This window comes from Hyla sarda, chromosome 4, assembly GCF_029499605.1.
Source record: "Hyla sarda isolate aHylSar1 chromosome 4, aHylSar1.hap1, whole genome shotgun sequence".
NCBI lineage: Eukaryota > Metazoa > Chordata > Amphibia > Anura > Hylidae > Hyla > Hyla sarda.
In genome coordinates this window covers 315,224,050-315,243,729 of record NC_079192.1, presented here as the reverse complement: position 1 = coordinate 315,243,729, position 19,680 = coordinate 315,224,050, and the positions used below count along the sequence as shown (strand labels likewise).

Sequence of the window (19,680 nt, the reverse complement as noted above, 5' to 3'; positions counted from 1 at the left end):
GTTAAAAATGGCTATTTCAGGGCTACAGAGGGCCTCAATAGGGGTTTAGAACACTTTGCATTGTCGTAACACGCATAGGGCGTGTGCTGTGTTGGTAAAATAATACTGTTATTCAGTATGACATGCAAATTACAGGCATCGCTATTGGAATTACTGCCACAGAGCATCTGGATGTGGCAGCAGGGAGACCATATGGCGTCACAATTGAAGAGATTAAAGAGATTTTTTTAATGTAATTTTTATTTAATTTTGAATGTATTAAAATTTTTTGAGTACCCATTCTGGTGAGCATCGAGCTCGCAGTCGACCGCAAGGCGAGATACCACCTTTTCCAGCCCTTGCCGCTCAGCGTCCCCCCAACTGTCTTACTCTGTGTGGAACTGAAAATGTTTCATTTAATCAGTTATGGTTCATTGTTATCGCTCCAACCTGTTCCTTTGGATTCTTGTGGTAATTCCAAAGTTAATATATGATGACGACTAGAGAGGAGTGGATTTTTTTTAAATTTGCTTTGTCCGATTTGATTCGCTCATCTCTATTGAGGACCCATTTGAGAGCAAGTCTGGTGCCAGCAGCTGCGGTAATCCCAGCTCCAATAGTGTAAAATTTGCTGCCGTGTATAAGTTGCTGCAGTGAAAAAGCTTGTACTTGTATCTTAAAATCAAGCTGGCGGTCCGCCGCGAGGCCAGCTGCTGCCTGCCCCAGCCCCTGCCTCTCAGCACACCCCCTTGCTCATGACTGAGTGTCCACTTTAAAAGGGAGGGACTGCAGCCCCAGCAACTTGGACAGGAGCACATTTAGCTTCTGTGCCGTTGGATAAGTGGGCGCATGAAGCTAGAAGTGACTGCAGTGAAAAAGCTCATGCTTGTATCTTAAAATCAAACTGGCGTCCTCCGCCAGGCGAGCTACCACCTGTTCCAGCCCCTGTCTCTCAACGCGAATGTTTAATTTATTCAGTTATGGTTCATTGTTATCACTCACACCTGTTTGATTGGATGCTTGTGGTAATTCCACAGGTAATATATAATGTCGACAACCATAGGGTCTCAGTCTTGAAAAGATTACATTGATTTTTTTTTTTATTTAAATTTAAGATTTTGATTAGATTCACAAGTTTAATGTCCCGGCTGCTCGAAGTGTTTACTTTTAACTAATACTGTATTACCACAAAACCCAATATAACAAGAAGTCACATGGTGGCACAATTACACAGCCTAGAGGGGGGCAGCAGCATGAGGAGATCATCATCTGGCAGAATGGCAAAGTCTGGAATTCGCGGCAGCATGAGGAGACCATATAGTGGCAGAACGACCACGCCTGGAGGTGACAACAGCCTGACGAGACCATAGGGCCTCACAATTGAAAAGATTAAAAATATATTTTTAAGTTGAAGATTTTAAATAGATTACCATAAAAATGTTTAGGTTATGTCTCAGCAGCACGAGGAGGCCACATGGCGGCACAATGACAAATCCTCGAGGTGACAAATCCTCGAGCATGAGGAGACCAAAATGTGGCAGAATGACAAAGCCTGGAGGTGGCAGCAGCAAGAGGAGACCATTTGGTGACAGAATGACACAGCCTGGAGGTGGCAGCAGCCTAATCAGACTAAAGGTCCTTACAATTGAAAAGATGAAAGATATTTTTTTAAATTGCATGATACTTGATGAAAAAGTCCCACACCGCAGAGTAGTTGATTTTCCCCCCAACAGTCCGCACTGACTGACTGCTACTGCTGCCGACTCCAGGGACCCCTGTTCCACTACATCCCAGGCAGGTAGGATGCCGCAAAGCAGGTGGTCTACCCCAGGCACGTTTGGCCCCAGACTTCCCACTGCTGCCACCATGCTGACTCCCAACCATGCTACCACCTTGCTGGCCTAACTGCTGCCTCACGGGCAACCTGCCACCCTCTATTCCTGATGATGATATAAATCCCTCTGCACCCAGCTCCCAAGTGAGATCGGCTTCATCATCATCATCGAGTTGTGGAGCTGAACCCACAGCATAGGTTACTTCAATGGGGGATGGAACAGCATAGGACAGAGGCAATTGGAGGACAGGGACTGCTCCCGGGCCATGCCAACTGATGGTTGTGTCTGAAGAACCCACTGACTGTTGACTGGGGGTGTCAGATGTCACTTGTGATGAAGTGGATGACCGAGTTAACCAATGACAGCAGATGGGTTGCTTGTTGAGACACGACCATTAGCTGATACCAGGAGCTCAGGCCTCTGCCTGAGACTCCTGATGCCACTCACCCCTAGTCTGCTGCGACCTCTGCCTGATGAATTTAGGCCTCTGCCACTCCTCTGTGCAGGTCCTGGCACTTCTCTGCCTGACACACTTAGTGCGTATATGAGGGGAGGACTATACGTTCCACTACCGTTAAAAAAGTATTTGTCTAAAACACCAGCAGGTGTGTACTTTTGGCTGGCCTTTCACAGTAACTAACCCATTGAGACTTTAACAGGAACAAGATAATACACCCCTTAGAAGTACACACAGGTTAAACTTAATAGAGGACAATACACTTTTAGTGCTCTGCTCACCCTAACTGGCTGGCTACTATTAGCTTTTCAGTTATTGTACACACCAGTGCTGCAGCACACAGTCGCTGTGTACTACGCCCAGAATTGGAATCTCTCTCAATCTCTCCCCCTTCCCTATCTGTGCTATTAGGCCATCCGCCATTTTAGATGCCCTGGAGCATGGACCGCACTAAATGGAGTTTAATGAAGTGATTCCAGCGATTGAATTGCTGCGATATTCGCATTTGTTGCTAATCTAAATTTTCCTGAAATTCTTAACTAATTCGGATTCGTCAGATTCGATTCGCTCATCCCTAAAAATGACCATTATGTTTGGAGAAAAAGGGAGAAGCTTGGAAGCCTAAGAACACCATCCCAACTGTGAAGCACGGGGTAGCAGCATCATGTTGTGGGGTTGTTTTGCTGCAGATGGGACTGTGTTTATTTCACAAAATAGATGGCATCATGAGAAAAGAAGATTATGTGGAAATACTGAAGCAGCATCTCAAGACATCAGCCAGGAAGTTAAAGCTTGGGTGGAAATGGATCTTCCAAATGGACAATGACCGGAAGCATAGTGTCAAACTGGTTACAAAGTGGCTTAAGAAAGTCAATGTTTTGGAGTGGCCATCACAAAGCCCTGATCTCAATCCTATTGAAAATTTATGGGCAAAGCTGAAAACGCAGGTGCAAGCAAGACTACCTACAAACATGGCTCAGTTACACCAGTTCTGTCAGATGGAATGGGCCAAAATTCCTACCAACTATTGTTAGAAGCTTGTGGGAGGATATCCAAAATGATTGACCCAAGGCATACAGTTTAAAGGGGTATTCCGGCCATAGACATCTTATCCCCTGTCTAAAGGATATGGGATAAGATGTCTGATCACAGGGGGCAGCTGCGTCCGGAACACAGAGGCTTGGAGCTTCCATGTTCGTGACGTAACACCACGCCCCACCATTCATGTCTATGCGAGGGGGTGTGACGGCTGTAGATGTAGACATGAATGGAGGGGTTGTGGCGGCTGTAGATGCCAGTCATCTGACACGGAGCGGAGTTTGCTCCGTGTTTGGATGACTGGGGTGCTGTGCCAGAGATCGCAGGGGTCAGACATCTTATTCCCTATCCTTTGGATAGGGGATAAGATGTTTTTCATCAGAGTACCCCTTTAAGGGCAATGCTACAAAATACTAATGAAATGTATGTAAGCTTTTCACTTTGCAGAAATGAGTAAAAATCCCTTAAAAAATTCTCTCTCTCTCTCTCTCTCTCTCCATCTCTCTCATTATTCTGGCATTTGACAAATATAAATAATTTGAGTAATCCTAATTGACCTTACAACAGGTGAGGTTTATTCTGATTTCATGTCAGATAGTGAGAAAAACATGTATATATGTGTCTTTTTATAGAGTGTATGTAAACTTCTGGTTTCAACTGTACATTTATATTGGAATCTGTGTCTATTTAAGGGAAGAGATGTTTCTTGAGGTATGTTTCCAGAGTAATGTAAGGCCCATGCACAGTGATTTACTATAACTGAGTGATTGCATTTGTAATTCTATTATGCACCATAAATAGGAGTCCGCACTTGTGGTTGCTAAGAGACAGTACCGGGGAAATCCCTGCTATTCCCAGCCTGTACCTCGAGTGCTACATTTTGTCACTCGCTTGCGAACAGTTCTTTGTGCAAAACAGATCAATGATGTTTATTTTGTGAGGAGTAGAAACATTCCCAGAAAAGCCTTTAATAAACTGGGCTATGTATCTGTCTTTTTAGGACAAATGCACCTTTACATTTTATTGGCATATTGATCGTGAGCAGCTCTAATCCACTGTTCTGACAAAATGTATTGACAGGGCACATGTCCAGCTCCAAAATGTCTGCAAGCAGTTCTATTATTCTTGGTGAAAAGCATCACGGAAACTTTAACATAGTAAACACTTTTTGTAGTAACAAACATAACATAAAAACTTCTACAGAAAAGTATGTTTATCGTCTAACCATAACAGTTATAACATAGTTTCTAAGGTTGAAAAAACGGACCATCGAGTTCAACCTTCAAATGAAGTGATGTTCCCGACATCAAAATCATGGGAACCTCTATTGAAACCTTGACTGACACCACTATAAATATGAGGTCTATTAGATATGTCGCATAACGGTTTTATTACAGACAGTTCGACTCTAAGGCTGTGTCCATATTTGGGACTAGGACAAGGTATTTTGATGTCCTAAGCAGACAAGGGCCTAGAACACTGCATGATTTTTCAAGACAACATGGATATAAGAAAATTTGTATGTATGATAATCCGGTATACCTTTATATTTCTGTCATATTGTTACTGCAGAAGCAGATGGTGGTGATGTCATATGGCAGGGTGGTATAGCTCAACAATGCCAAAGGGGTGTTTCCCATATTATAAAGTAAAGGAATTTTAAGTCCAGACAAATGGATAATGTGAAAATAACTTTAAATGTTACTAAATGTTCTGTGTAGATCCAAACAAAATACATTCTTTAAAGGGGTAGTCCAGTGCTAAGTATCCCCTAAGTATAGGGGATAAGTTTCAGATCGCAGGGGGGTTCCGACTGCGATCTCCTGTACGGGGCCCTGGCTCGTTGGCCAGATAGCAGGTGTCGACCGCCGCACGAATCGGCGGCTGACACGCCCCCTCAATACATCTCTATGGCAGAGATGGAGATTGCCAAAGGCAGCGCTCCATCTCTGCCGTAGAGTTGTATTGAGGGAGCGTGTCAGTCGCCACTTCGTGCAGTGGTCAATACACCCCCTTCCCATGGGCTGCTGTGGCCCCGTCCAGGAGATCGTGGGGGGCCCCAGCGGTCGGACCCCCCGCGATCTGAAACTTTTCCCCTATCCTTAGGATAAGGGATAGGTTTTGATGAGTGAATAGTTGGTCACAGTTCCTTGAAGAGCTGCTTGTACAGCAGATATATTGTATATATTTCAAATATTCTAGTGGGAATGCATTTGGAAACAGTCCTATACAAACTCTACAGTGGAAGATTCACACAGCATATAGAAAGCACGGAGCACTCACAAGACATCTTCTATTCAATCATGTAAAATCTTTATTTCATAGCGTAGTACAGACAAGTGCAGTGGCGTGGGGGAGAGGAACAGGCACCGGTCCCTATAGTGCACATATTGATTCATCAGGCCCTACATCAACACGTTAGTAAGTGTGCTTTTAAAACACAGAAGACCCATAACCATTGTGACAGAAAATAAGAGTAATTAAAAACAATCAATCTACAAAGGTGAATCACGTACACCAATGGCTTATTATGTTACATCTCATTTCTTTCATTCAGTCCTAATGGACCTGTTGCATCTAACCTTATGTTTCATCTGGATTCTTTTACTAACAGCCCCTGATGTTTATCCCCGCAATCTGAAAACGGTCCAACATGTTTTAATGCAGTAACTTTAAATGCCTTGAGATCACTACCATGTACATTAGTCATATGCGAAATAAACCTCAATGCGCCCACACCTGATCTGATATGTTCCCTGATGTGATGAAATAAAGGTGTTTTAGTTTTTCCAATATAGTAACAACCACAGTCACAAAACAAGGTGTATACAAAGAAGTTTGATCTGCACGTTAACGGTTTCACTTTCACTGTATAGTAACCAAGTCCTATTTCTTTGCTTTTTGAATTGAAGGTGAAACAGGAGCAAGAACTGCAAGGAAAATTCCCTGCCACGTCTCAACAACCTCTGCCCTAACTCTTCAATCGGTTTACAGTAAGTATCTTCATCATGAATTATTCTCTTCAGCCTAATCATTTGACTAAAAAAGATACTTTACCTTGTATAGGAAGGGTGGGAGGACTCAATGTAATAGGGCATTACGGGATGTTGATTTCCTAAACCCTGGTGTAACTATTACATTATCTACCACCTGAATCTGGACATCCTGAAAATCAAGAGATTTATTTCCAAAAAACGAAGTGAATCACATTATCTATGGAGTTAAGGTAGTGGACAAAGTTATTAAACGCCATCTCAGAACCCTTCCTATATTAAAAATACATCATCCAAAAATCTCCTGTGTTTTGATGTATTGCTTGAACTGATTTGAAAATAAAATTTCTCTAAAACAATGCTAGAAAAATATTGGCAAAGGCACAAGAAATGGGCGTTTCCATTGCTGTGCCACCTGTTTGCCTAAACCACTTTTCCTCAAACTGAAATACATTGTTGGATAAGATAAACTACAAGGCCTCAGTTACAAAATCTACAAAATCCTGAGAGTTATCTGTGCCTTCCAAAAACTCTCTCACAGCCTGTACACCCGCATCCTGAGGGATGCGTTTGTACAAGCTTTCAACGTCTATTGATGCTAAGCCATCTCGCCACTCAAATCCATCCAATGCTTTAATCAAGTCCCCGGTGTCACGTATGTATGTTGGAATAGATTTTAGGAGAGGTGCCAACAATCAATGTAACTAGATAGCTACTGGGTAGGGGAACCTAACCCCACCACAATAGGATAACCAAGTGGGGGGGAATTTTTGGGAGAATATACCACCTTGCCTTTCTCAAATTAACAGGTTATAGCTTTTCTGCTGTTTTAACTGAACAAGACAGTGTACAAGAAAGATATAGTGGAGCTGGAGAGGGTTTCAAGACGGGCAAGCAGAGTAATACGGGGAATGGGAGGACTACAGTACCCAGAAAGATTATCAGAATTGGGGTTATTTAGTTTAGAAAAAAGAAGGCTTAGGGGAGACCTAATAACTATGTATAAATATTTCAGGGGACCGTACAGAGATCTCTCCCTCAATCTATTTATACCCAGGACTGTATCTATAACAAGGGGGCATCCTCTACATCTTGAGTAGTGTTGCTCGCGAATATTCGCAATTCGAATATTATTTGCGAATATCGCATATTCGCGAATTCGCGAATTTCGCGAATATAGCGCTATATATTCGTAATTACGAATATTCGTTTTTTTTTTTTTCTTCACAGTACACATCACAGTGATCACCCCTCTCTGCTTCCCGCTTGCCCGGTGTAAAGAAGGCTCTAATACTACTGTGTGAGACTGGCGCGCGAAAATTCGCATATGCGAAAATTAGCATATGCGCATTTTCGCATATGCGAATTTTCGCGTATACTAATTTTGTATATGCTAATATTCACATATGTTAATTTTCGCATACGCGAATATTCGCATATGCGAAAATAAAACGATAATATAACGAATATGCGAATATTCGCGAATATATGACGAATATTCGTCCATATATTCGCGAATATTCGCGAATTCGAATATGGCCTATGCCGCTCAACACTAATCTTGAGGAAAGAAGGCTTCTACATGTGCACAGGCGGAGGTTCTTTACTGTAAGGGCAGTGAAACTGTGGAACTCGCTCCCGGAGGTGGTGGTCATGGTGAACTCTGTAAAAGAGTTCAAAAGGGGTCTGGATGTATTTTTGGAGAGTAATAACATCGCTGGTTATGTATGCTAGATTTATAGGGACAGAACGTTGATCCAGGGATTTATTCTGATCCCATATTTGGAGTCAGGAAGGAAATTTTACCTCTAGTATGAGTTTTTTTTTCCTTCCTCTGGATCAACTCAGTAGGGACTCATTAGGGTTATAGGTTGAACTTGATGAACTCTGGTCTTTTTTCAACCTTATGAACTATGTTACTATGTTACTAGCTCATTATTTCCTGTTAACTTCCGCAGCAAGGTTGTTAATTTATTAATCACCCTTCCTGTTGGATCACTGTCTAAATTTTCATAGACCTTATTATCACTAAACTGCCTATGAGCCTCTAAATCCTAATCTGTCTTTTTCCATACAACAATTGCTCCACCTTTGTCAGCTTTTGAGACAATAAAATCATCTCTGTCAGCAAGCCAGTCAAACACAAGTTTTTCTTTACTAGACATTCGGATGGGGTTGGGGATAAATTAACGCTCTAACATCCAGTGAATGGTTCATCTGGATCTCTTGGTATCTCACAAGAAGAACAATCACCTGCTGTTCCACATGGGCAAAAATATTCCCAACCTCCTCATTACTAAAAATCTTTAACCGGCCTAAACCCTGGGGGACCAATCATACATCTTTGTTCACCCTCTCTCTTAGCTGTTTGATGAAAATTTTTAGTTTTTGTTGATTCAAAAAACATTTTCAGATTAAGTTTACATACAGCTCTACTGAGATCCTCTTCAAACAGATGATACTTGAATGGCTCATTCAACCCAAAATTTAGTTCTCAAGTCAGTACTTTCGTACAGGCATCACTTAATTCGACACTTGAAAGGTTGATCACAATATTCTTTATGACTGTTGATGCCAGGTGACCATTTTTCTTTTCTTTTCCTTTTACAGACGTCCTCTTCTTACTGCCGCCAGACATGTCTTTCTCCTAAAGGGAGACCCCCCAACTGATCCTGAACCTCTGGGCATGTTTTCAATCCTTGATGTTTCATCAGAAGCGCTTGAGCCTGAATCTCTGGTAAGGTAATCTGAGACCTTAGCTTTCTTTTTTTGTGTTTGGTTCACATCAAGTTTTTTATTTTATTTATTTCTTAACCCAATAACGACCATGGACGAGTATAGACGTCCAGGTTGGCGGGCGTTCCGGCACCTGGACGTCTATACTCGTCCATTATTCTCGTGGGTGCTGCCCAGTGCACCCATGAGATCGCGGCAGGGACTCAGCTGCATCACACAGCCGGGTCCCTGCTGCACTGCCTGGACCGAAGTAAACTTCGGTCCCGCAGTTTTAACCCTTACAGTAACAGGCAGTCATAAGCGGACACACTGAGCTACCCAGCCACAGCAGTGATGGATATATTCACCATGAGCGGGTGCTTATTCCCACAACATGGCGGATATATCCATTAGGAGCCTTAACTGTCACAGACAGGCACGTTATACTGCTAGCCAACCAAGGACCAATCAGAGAGGTCCCTGGTCCAGCCAATAACTTGAAGGGGTGCGGTATATAAATGGGGTCACTTGTGGGGGTGGGGGTACTGTTCTGCCCTGAAAGCCAAATGGCGCTCCTCTCCTTCTGAGTCCTACCACGCGGCCAAGGAACCATATATGGCCTAAGCGGGGGTATTTCCAAACATGGGACAAGCAGCTAAATAAAATATAGGGTGCATTTCTTTCAATATCAGAAGTGATGTATAAAAAATATGCCCCCCAAATGATGCATTTGTGAAAAATTGCAAATTTCCAATTTTTAACACTGTAATAATTCCTGCCAAAATACTATGGTGTTAAAATACTCACTGTACCCCCTAGCGAATACCTTGAGGGGTCTAGTTTTTAAAATGGTGTCATTTGGGGGGGTGTTCCTATGTTCTACTACCTTTTATCTTGCAGTGTTGGTGGTCTCTGGGCCATCATACATGGAATCATTAATAATGAGGGTTTCAAAGACTTTTTCCAGAAATGGTTTATAAATGAAACATCTTGTCGAGAGTATTGATTACTTATTGATTATAGATTAAGAAACAGCAAAAAAAATCTATAAAGCCAGATATCCACCTGCTATTGCTTTACGCAATACCGCACTATTAAGGTGTTTCATTGTAAAGCTGGGCCATTAATGTTCCCGAGTAGCTGGTTTAATGCATTCACGTGCAACACTCCAATAAGGTTATATTGATGACCATCACAAAACATGACAATTATGTGTATTTCCCTGAATTCATCTACGGATAAATTTAGACCAGAAGTGGTTATCTTCTTATTTAGTGGGTCAAAGCAACCCGATCAGACGATAAATAAGTATATGCTCATTCATCTGCTGATCGTTGCTCTTATTACATAGATCAATATAACACCAATAAAAACTGCAACCTCATAAAGCTAGGTTGATGGAAAATAAAAATGTCACAAGTGTTTTTTATTGTGCAAAACCAATAAAATAAAAAAATATAAATTAAATTTGGTATTGCCATTATCATAACAACCTGCATATTAAAGTGCCATGTATAATGATGAAGCAAACTCCTAAAATAGCAGAACTTCATGTTTTGTTTTTTTTTCAACGTTGCAACGTTATGTACCAAACTAAGCAGGGTCTTCATGAGGGCAAGGCACCAAACACTTAAAGCCATGTTACAGCTCTGTGCGTCGTCGTCAAGGCAACGTCACTAGTCCGGGGCTGGGCCCGGAGCAGAGAATAGAGCTCCCCGGTGAAAATGGACAGCCCGAAGCGACTAACCATCCCCACCGGACGGTCCCTGCATCATGCTGGGAGTTGTAGTTTTGCAACATCTGGAGGTCCGTAGGTTGAAGACCACTGATGAAGGGATTGACAGGCGATGATGATGAAGGGGGGGGGGATGATGACTAAGGCCGCAGTGGTCTTCAACCTGCGGACCTCCAGAGGTTTCAAAACTACAACTCCCAGCATGCCTGGACAGCCGATGGCTGTCCGGGCATGCTGGGAGTTGTAGTTTTGCAACATCTGGAGGTCCGCAGGTTGAAGGACAACTGATGAAGGGATTGACAGGCGGTGATGATGAAGGGGGGGATGATGACTAAGGCCGCAGTGGTCTTCAACCTGCGGACCTACAGAGGTTTCAAAACTACAACTCCCAGCATGCCTGGACAGCCGATGGCTGTCCGGGCATACTGGGAGTTGTAGTTTTGCAACATCTGGAGGTCTGCAGGTTGAAGACCACTGATGAAGGGATTGACAGGCGGTCATGATGAAGGAGGGGGGGGGGGATGACGGGGGTCTGGATGATTACATGGGGGGATGATGTATTTCCCACCCTAGGCTTATAGTCGAGTCAATAACTTTTCCTGGGTTTTTAGGGTTAAATTAGGGGCCTCAGCTTATATTCGGGTCGGCTTATACTCGAGTATATACGGTAAATGTTAACAAAAGCCGATGACACTGAATGATCTCTTCAATTATTGGGCATGAATTGGTCCCAGCCTTCATCCTAGAAACAGATTACTAACCAACGCTCTGCTCATTTTTTTCTGCAACCAACAATCTGATTTTTCTTAGTGTAATGTTTATTACAAGTTTACGTTCACTGATTGGTCTTAGTTCTCCTATGTATAAAATCCATCGTCTTCTTTTTTTTTTTTTTTTTGTTAGGTCAATATATATTACTTTATATATGGATATAATAGAATTGTTTAGCTGGTAGCTGATTTATTGTATAGATTGTAATCATCTCTTATCATTAAGCTTTGACCTCAGGCAATATTCATTTCTTTACACCTTATTTTGTGTACATTAAATTGTTATTCTGACCTTATCACAATGAATATTTAATGAGTTGGCTGGATTTCCCTATTAAATGCCTCTGACGGGATCCCCATGTGAACCACAATAAACAAACAGGAATGACGGATCACATCGGAGGAGCGGCGTGCATTCTTCTACTTCCAGCATTACAGCATATGGGTTGCCATTGGCTCTTTTGCTCAATCGTTAAATGTGGCAAATGCAATTAGACCCTATGGTTTTTTATGATCCTCCTAAAACTATTACTTGCTACTTTCCTGAGGGAAATAACATTAGATGACCTTAACCACATGAACCATTAGCTTTGTGTGGATCCTCCTTTTATAAATAGCCTTCATTTTGGGAAGTCTCTCCTGCTTCTTCATCTTCGACACGGCTGTTTTTAAAGTAAATTGCTTACATTGCTTTTATGATCCCCTCCAGGCTAGTAACACAGTGGATAGGCTGAACCTGATGCAAACGTTAAATCAGAATGAACTATTATTTCTTACAGTTGCCAAAAGACAAACATATAAAAGCGACAAATGTACAGGACACATAGGTCACAATAGTGTAGACCTCCATAAAGACACTATGTTCAGTGCCCAATGTTTAGTTCCATGGTCATGGTCACTTTATTTTTCCAGCAATATAGGCAAAAATATGACCCTAACCCTGATGAATTCTAATATAAATGATAGTACCATAATATTATATACCATGTATATTTAATATTTTTGTTTATTATTTACTTTTGTTATTACCAGTATGTTTGATGTACAATGTACATCTTAAACTTTAAGATTTTTTAATATTGATTTATTTTGTCCTGTTTAAAGGAGGGCCCATGGTAACTATATAAAATTGTTTGTTTGTTTTTTATACCATTTTGTAGCCTGTGCTACCAATTGGTTGAGTACCTGCATAGTCAGATGGGCAGGAACTTTATTTTAAAAAGTGGAGCCAATACTAGGTTAAGAGGATGTGAATCAGGCTCAAAGTGGTGTAAATATGATGTTGGGGATTGAATCAGACTCAAGGGGTGTGTATACAAGGTTGAGGGTGAATTATATAGGCTAAGAGGGTGTGAATATGAGGCTGAGAGAGTTATCAGATTTAGGGTGGTGAATATAAGGCTGAGGGGGGGTGAATCAGGCTCAGAGGCTGTGACTATGAGTCTGAGATTGGTACAAATCAGGCTCAGGGATGTGAATATAAGCCTGAGGGGGTGTGAATCAGACTCAGGGGGTGTGTATACAAGGTTGAGGGTGAATTCTATAGGCTAAGAGGGTGTGAATATGAGGCTGAGGGAGTTATCAGATTTAGGGTGTGAATCAGGCTCAGAGGCTGTGACTATGAGTCTGAGATTGGTACAAATCAGGCTCAGGGATGTGAATATAAGCCTGAGGGGGTGTGAATCAGACTCAGGGGGTGTGAATATAAGGCTGGGGGGATATGAATCAGGTTCAGGGGGGTGTGACTATAAGGCTAAGCGGGGTGTGAATCATACTAAGCGGAGGTGTGAATATGAGAATGAGGTGAAGTGAATCAGGCTCAGGAGGTTTAAACATGAGATTAAGGGGTCATTCAGGCTTGGGGGTGTGAATATAAGGCTGAGGGGGTGTGAATATGAGGCAGGGGTGTGTGACTATAAGGCTGAGGGGGTGTGAATATGAGGCAGGGGTGTGTGACTATAAGGCTGAGGGGGTGTGAATATGAGGCAGGGGTGTGTGACTATAAGGCTGAGAGGGTGTGAATATGAGGCAGGGTGTGTGTGACTATAAGGCTGAGAGGGTGTGAATATGAGGCAAGGGGTGTGTGAATATAAGGCTGAGAGGGTGTGAATATGAGGCAGGGGTGTGTGACTATAAGGCTGAGAGGGTGTGAATATGAGGCAAGGGGTGTGTGACTATAAGGCTGAGATGGTGTGAATATGAGGCAGGGGGGGGTGTGATTATAAGGCTGAGAGGGTGTGAATATGAGGCAGGGTGTGTGTGACTATAAGGCTGAGAGGGTGTAAATATGAGGCAAGGGGTGTGTGACTATAAGGCTGAGAGGGTGTGAATATGAGGCAAGGGGTGTGTGACTATAAGGCTGAGAGGGTGTGAATATGAGGCAGGGGTGTGTGACTATAAGGCTGAGAGGGTGTGAATATGAGGCAGGGGTGTGTGATTATAAGGCTGAGAGGGTGTGAATATGAGGCAGGGGGTGTATGATTATAAGGCTGAGAGGGTGTGAATATGAGGCAGGGGGTGTGTGACTATAAGGCTGAGAGGGTGTGAATATGAGGCAGGGGTGTGTGATTATAAGGCTGAGAGGGTGTGAATATGAGGCAAGGGGTGTGTGACTATAAGGCTGAGAGGGTGTGAATATGAGGCAGGGGTGTGTGACTATAAGGCTGAGAGGGTGTGAATATGAGGCAGGGGTGTGTGATTATAAGGCTGAGAGGGTGTGAATATGAGGCAGGGGTGTGTGACTATAAGGCTGAGAGGGTGTGAATATGAGGCAGGGGTGTGTGACTATAAGGCTGAGAGGGTGTGAATATGAGGCAGGGGGTGTATGATTATAAGGCTGAGAGGGTGTGAATATGAGGCAGGGGGTGTGTGACTATAAGGCTGAGAGGGTGTGAATATGAGGCAGGGGGTGTGTGACTATAAGGCTGAGAGGGTGTGAATATGAGGCAGGGGGTGTATGATTATAAGGCTGAGAGGGTGTGAATATGAGGCAGGGGGTGTGTGACTATAAGGCTGAGAGGGTGTGAATATGAGGCAGGGGTGTGTGACTATAAGGCTGAGAGGGTGTGAATATGAGGCAGGGGGTGTGTGACTATAAGGCTGAGAGGGTGTGAATATGAGGCAAGGGGTGTGTGACTATAAGGCTGAGAGGGTGTGAATATGAGGCAGGGGGTGTGTGACTATAAGGCTGAGAGGGTGTGAATATGAGGCAGGGGGTGTGTGACTATAAGGCTGAGAGGGTGTGAATATGAGGCAGGGGGTGTGTGACTATAAGGCTGAGAGGGTGTGAATATGAGGCAAGGGGTGTGTGACTATAAGGCTGAGAGGGTGTGAATATGAGGCAGGGGTGTGTGACTATAAGGCTGAGAGGGTGTGAATATGAGGCAGGGGGTGTGTGACTATAAGGCTGAGAGGGTGTGAATATGAGGCAGGGGGTGTGTGACTATAAGGCTGAGAGGGTGTGAATATGAGGCAGGGGGTGTGTGACTATAAGGCTGAGAGGGTGTGAATATGAGGCAAGGGGTGTGTGACTATAAGGCTGAGAGGGTGTGAATATGAGGCAGGGGTGTGTGACTATAAGGCTGAGAGGGTGTGAATATGAGGCAGGGGTGTGTGACTATAAGGCTGAGAGGGTGTGAATATGAGGCAGGGGGTGTGTGACTATAAGGCTGAGAGGGTGTGAATATGAGGCAGGGGTGTGTGACTATAAGGCTGAGAGGGTGTGAATATGAGGCAGGGGTGTGTGACTATAAGGCTGAGAGGGTGTGAATATGAGGCAGTGGCGGATCCAGGGGGGATTGCTGCCCCTATTACTGAGAAGCAGGAGCTGTCCCCGGCTCCACTGTCCCCTCACCTTTCACACGTTGCTCCAGCTCCTGCTGCCCCTTTAAGAGAGGGAGCTGATGGACGCTACAACTTAGTCCCTGCTCGTCCGACCCCTCCCCGGCTGCTCACCGCAGAGCTGAAGAGAAGACACTGCCTGCCAGCTGGACAGCCTCTGCGGCCTGTATCCTCCGTCCAGTCTGACAGTCTACGATCTGCAGGGCGGCCATCAGAGGTGAGGAGGTCTGTAGTTAGGTCCCAGTGTCCAGGCATGTCAGTCACTGTCTGTATACCAGTGACTGCTGTGCCCTCTCTGGCCTACTACATATAGTATATGCAGTATGGGCCAGTCATTGATATACAGCGATGTATTTCTCAAACAGGGTGCCTCCAGCTGTTGCAAAACTACAACTACCAGCATGCCCAGACAGCCAACCAGAGTTGTAGTTTTGCAACAGCTGGAGGCACCCTAGTTGGGAAACACTGTGGGGCTATATACATCAGCTGTGCTGTACCACTGCCCTGGCTGCTATAAATATATGCATGTATATAGTAGTCAAGGCTACAATTAATGTCTATAGCCCCTCAGTGTTATGTCACTATATACCAATGTCTGTGATGTGTTCTCTGCCCTGCCTGGCCCATATTACGTATATAATATATATAGTATGGGCCAGTTCAGAGGACACACAGCATGTATATAGGGACATAATACTGCAGGACTATATACATCATCTTATCTGTGCTGTACCCACTGCCCTGGCAGCTATATTTATGCACATAAACATATATATATATATATATATATATATATATATAGTAGCCAGGCCAGTGGGTACAGCACAGCTGATGTATATAGTCCTGCAGTATTATGTCCCTTTTCTCACTGGCCTATACCAGCCTATACATGGGGACCAAAAAAGTGTAAAAAAAAATAAAAATACATTTAAAAAAGTAATAAATGTGATTTACCCCTTGCCTAATAAAAGTTTGAATCACCCTTTGTTCCCATTTTTTAAATGAAATAATGTAAGGAAAACCCTATACATAAACCCTAAACATATGTGGTAGCGCCACATGCACAAATGTGTGAACTAATAAAATATAATAGTTAAGTTGCACACTGAAAGGTGAAAGCATGAAAGAATATCAAAGTCCAGAAGTGCGTATTTTTGGTCACTTCAATAACTAAAAAAAAAATAAAATCTAAATAAAAATGGTCCTGACAAAAACTTCAGATCACATCACAAAAAATAAGCCCTCATATAGTCCTGTATGCGGAAAAAGAAAAGGGTTATAGGGGTGAGAAGAGGACACTTTAAAGCATACTCATTTAATGCCCCCCTGTCATGTGCCACTCACTTATAATGCCCCCCCTGTCTTGTGTCTTAAAATGCTCCCTGAGGGTGCAGGACAGGGGGCATTATAACATTACAGGGGTATTACATGTGAGGGGAACATTTCAGGGGCATTATATGTGAGGGGCACAGCACAGGGGGGCATTATATGCTAGGGGGACAGGACAGAGGGCATTATTATTATGAGGGAGAAGAGGGTGGGTCATAGTTATATGTGGGGGCACAGGATGGGACATTAATACTATATATGAGGGGCAGAGAGTATAAGGAATTTCTGGGGTAGTACGGTTTTCATTAGCCACAATACATCACGGTATTGTATTCTGAGGGATATTTAGAGCGTACAGTGTGTTGTAGTAATATATTCAGAGGTTACAGTGTGTGGCAGTATTATATTCAGGGGGTACAGTGTGTTGTAATATATTCAGAGGTTACAGTGTGAGGCAGTATTCTATTCAGGGGGTACAGTGTGTGGCAGTATTATATTCAGGGGTACAGTGTGTGGCAGTATTATATTCAGGGGTACAGTGTGTGTCAGTATTATATTTAGTGGGTACAGTGTGTGGCAGTAATATATTTAGTGGGTACAGTGTGGCAGTAATATATTCAGGGGTAAAGTGTGTGGCAGTAATATATTCTGGGGTAAAGTGTGTGGCAGTATTATATTCAGTGGGTACAGTGTGTGGCAGTAATATATTCAGGGGTACAGTGTGTGGCAGTATTATACTCAGGGGGTACAGTGTGGCAGTATTATATTCAGGGGTACAGTGTGTGGCAGTATTATATTTAGTGGGTACAGTGTGTGGCAGTATTATATTCAGGGGTACAGTGTGTGGCAGTATTATATTCAGGGGTAAAGTGTGTGGCAGTATTATATTCAGTGGGTACAGTGTGTGGCAGTAATATATTCAGGGGTACAGTGTGTGGCAGTATTATACTCAGGGGGTACAGTGTGGCAGTATTATATTCAGGGGTACAGTGTGTGGCAGTATTATATTTAGTGGGTACAGTGTGTGGCAGTATTATATTCAGGGGTACAGTGTGTGGCAGTATTATATTCAGGGGTAAAGTGTGTGGCAGTATTATATTCAGTGGGTGCAGTGTGTGGCAGTAATATATTCAGGGGTACAGTGTGTGGCAGTAATATATTCACCATGCCCACCTGACTACTCAGGGAAACGTGCAGACAGGTAACCACATAGTAAAATCCCTGTATCTCAGTAACGGGGGGGGGGGGGGGGGGGGTAAAAACACTGTTGACATCAGGGTAGCAAAGTCAACAAAATTATAAAACTAAATACCGAACACAGGTCCTCTTAAAACAGTCTATAGACAAAATGATCAGTAGCTAATTGATAACTCCTAAAATAACAAAAATAACTAATAGTGAGTTAGTTCATACATACAATACATTCCCTTCTCCTGATCTGCTGGTCTCTGTGGGGCCCACAATATAAAATGGGATTGCAGCACTTACTGGCTCCAGTGCTCTTGTCTTATAGAAAATGGTATAAAATGAACCCTATGCCATAAAATGATGCCATGTATAATATATATTTCTTCCGCATTCATTCCTGCCTGACATCTTCACATTTCCCTCCTTAGTCTTTTCTGCATTTGGCCCTATCTCCTGTGGAGTCTAGATGTGCTGATCCTCTGTCAGGAAGCTGTCATCTGTGGGGATACAAAGTCTCTGATCTTCTGCTCACAGGAATCAGGATTGTTATGGAGTGAGAGAAATGTTATCAGTCTTTAGTGTGGCTGACTGTACAAGATAAGAGGAGCAAGTAGGTGGCACCAAAGTGTCAGGAAAATGCCATCACACTGTATTCTAAAGGACAGCTTCACACAAGGGAAGGAGCCCTAATATGAGATGCATATTAATGTTCTGCCACAAAATGATATATGCCGGTATTGTGAAATCTGAATATATTGTATAATAATTCACTAGTTTCGCTGCTCTTCTTATATTGATGCTGGTTTATATTATTTCACTGTAATTTTCATAGGTTAAAGGGGTATTCCAGGATTTTTTTTATTTGACTATGCTACAGGGGCTGTAAAGTTAGTGTAGTTCATAATATAGTGTCTGTACCTATGTGTGTGTGACGGTTTTCTTACAATTGTTATGTGACTTTCACCTCACTATTTATTTGTAACAGCATACAAAATGACTGTTGTCTCAGATTTTTCCCAGGTTGCAATGCAGCCGAGACCTGACTCACTAGTCAGCTGATGACAGGGAGCCTGTCTGCTTCAATGGGTGGAGGGATCGCTTGGTGGGAGAGAGATCAATCTGCAACTAATGCAACAGCTGTAGGCACCCTGATTGAAAACCACAGGTCTTTTGAATGGATACAGCTCATTTATGTTTCAATGGGTGGGGTGGCTGATGTGTGGGAGGAAGGAAAATGGAATTGTGGGATTTGTAGTCAAAAAAAGAAAAGTCAAACAGGAAATATCAGTTCACAAAAATCTAGCCCCAGTGTTATGGCAATCTGATGACATAGCCATTTATCCCCAAGACAAGTGCATATCCTTCCTAAGCTTATATAGTCACCACACTTTAAAGGGGTTCTCCACCATAAGGTGATTTTAGAACGTACCTGGCAGACAGTAATGGACATGCCTTCCTAAGCATGTCTATTACTGTCTGCCAGGTACGTAGTAAAATCACCTTATGGTGGAGAACCCCTTTAAAGTGTGGTGACTATATAAACAACAGTCAGCTAAACAAAAATGATTTATAAGCAGTCATCGTTAGTGATACATTTGATCTATGTATTAGTACAATCTATTGTTCCATATAAGGCTATTTTGTACAAATATTATTACTTTTCACTTCACTTTATTAGTGCTAAACCTATAATCCATGTTCTCTTCTTTTGCTGTGCTGTCAAGTTTGATCTAAATTTGGTAACATATTGACTGTACTGTTCTGTGGTGGAAATATTGAGAGGACCTCTAGAATATCCTAC

The 19,680-nt window shown here is 42.9% G+C and overlaps 1 long non-coding RNA gene across 1 annotated transcript in view; it reads left to right on the top strand.

Moving 5' to 3' along the window:
• Window positions 1–18,608, top strand: part of LOC130369523 (uncharacterized) — a 35,489-nt gene extending 16,881 nt beyond the window's left edge. Inside the window, exons 2-4 of the long non-coding RNA XR_008892800.1 lie at window positions 6,222–6,302; window positions 8,913–9,039; window positions 18,308–18,608. This is a non-coding gene — a long non-coding RNA (uncharacterized LOC130369523). The remainder of the gene's footprint in view (window positions 1–6,221; window positions 6,303–8,912; window positions 9,040–18,307) is intronic.
• Window positions 18,609–19,680: the final 1,072 nt, after the last annotated feature.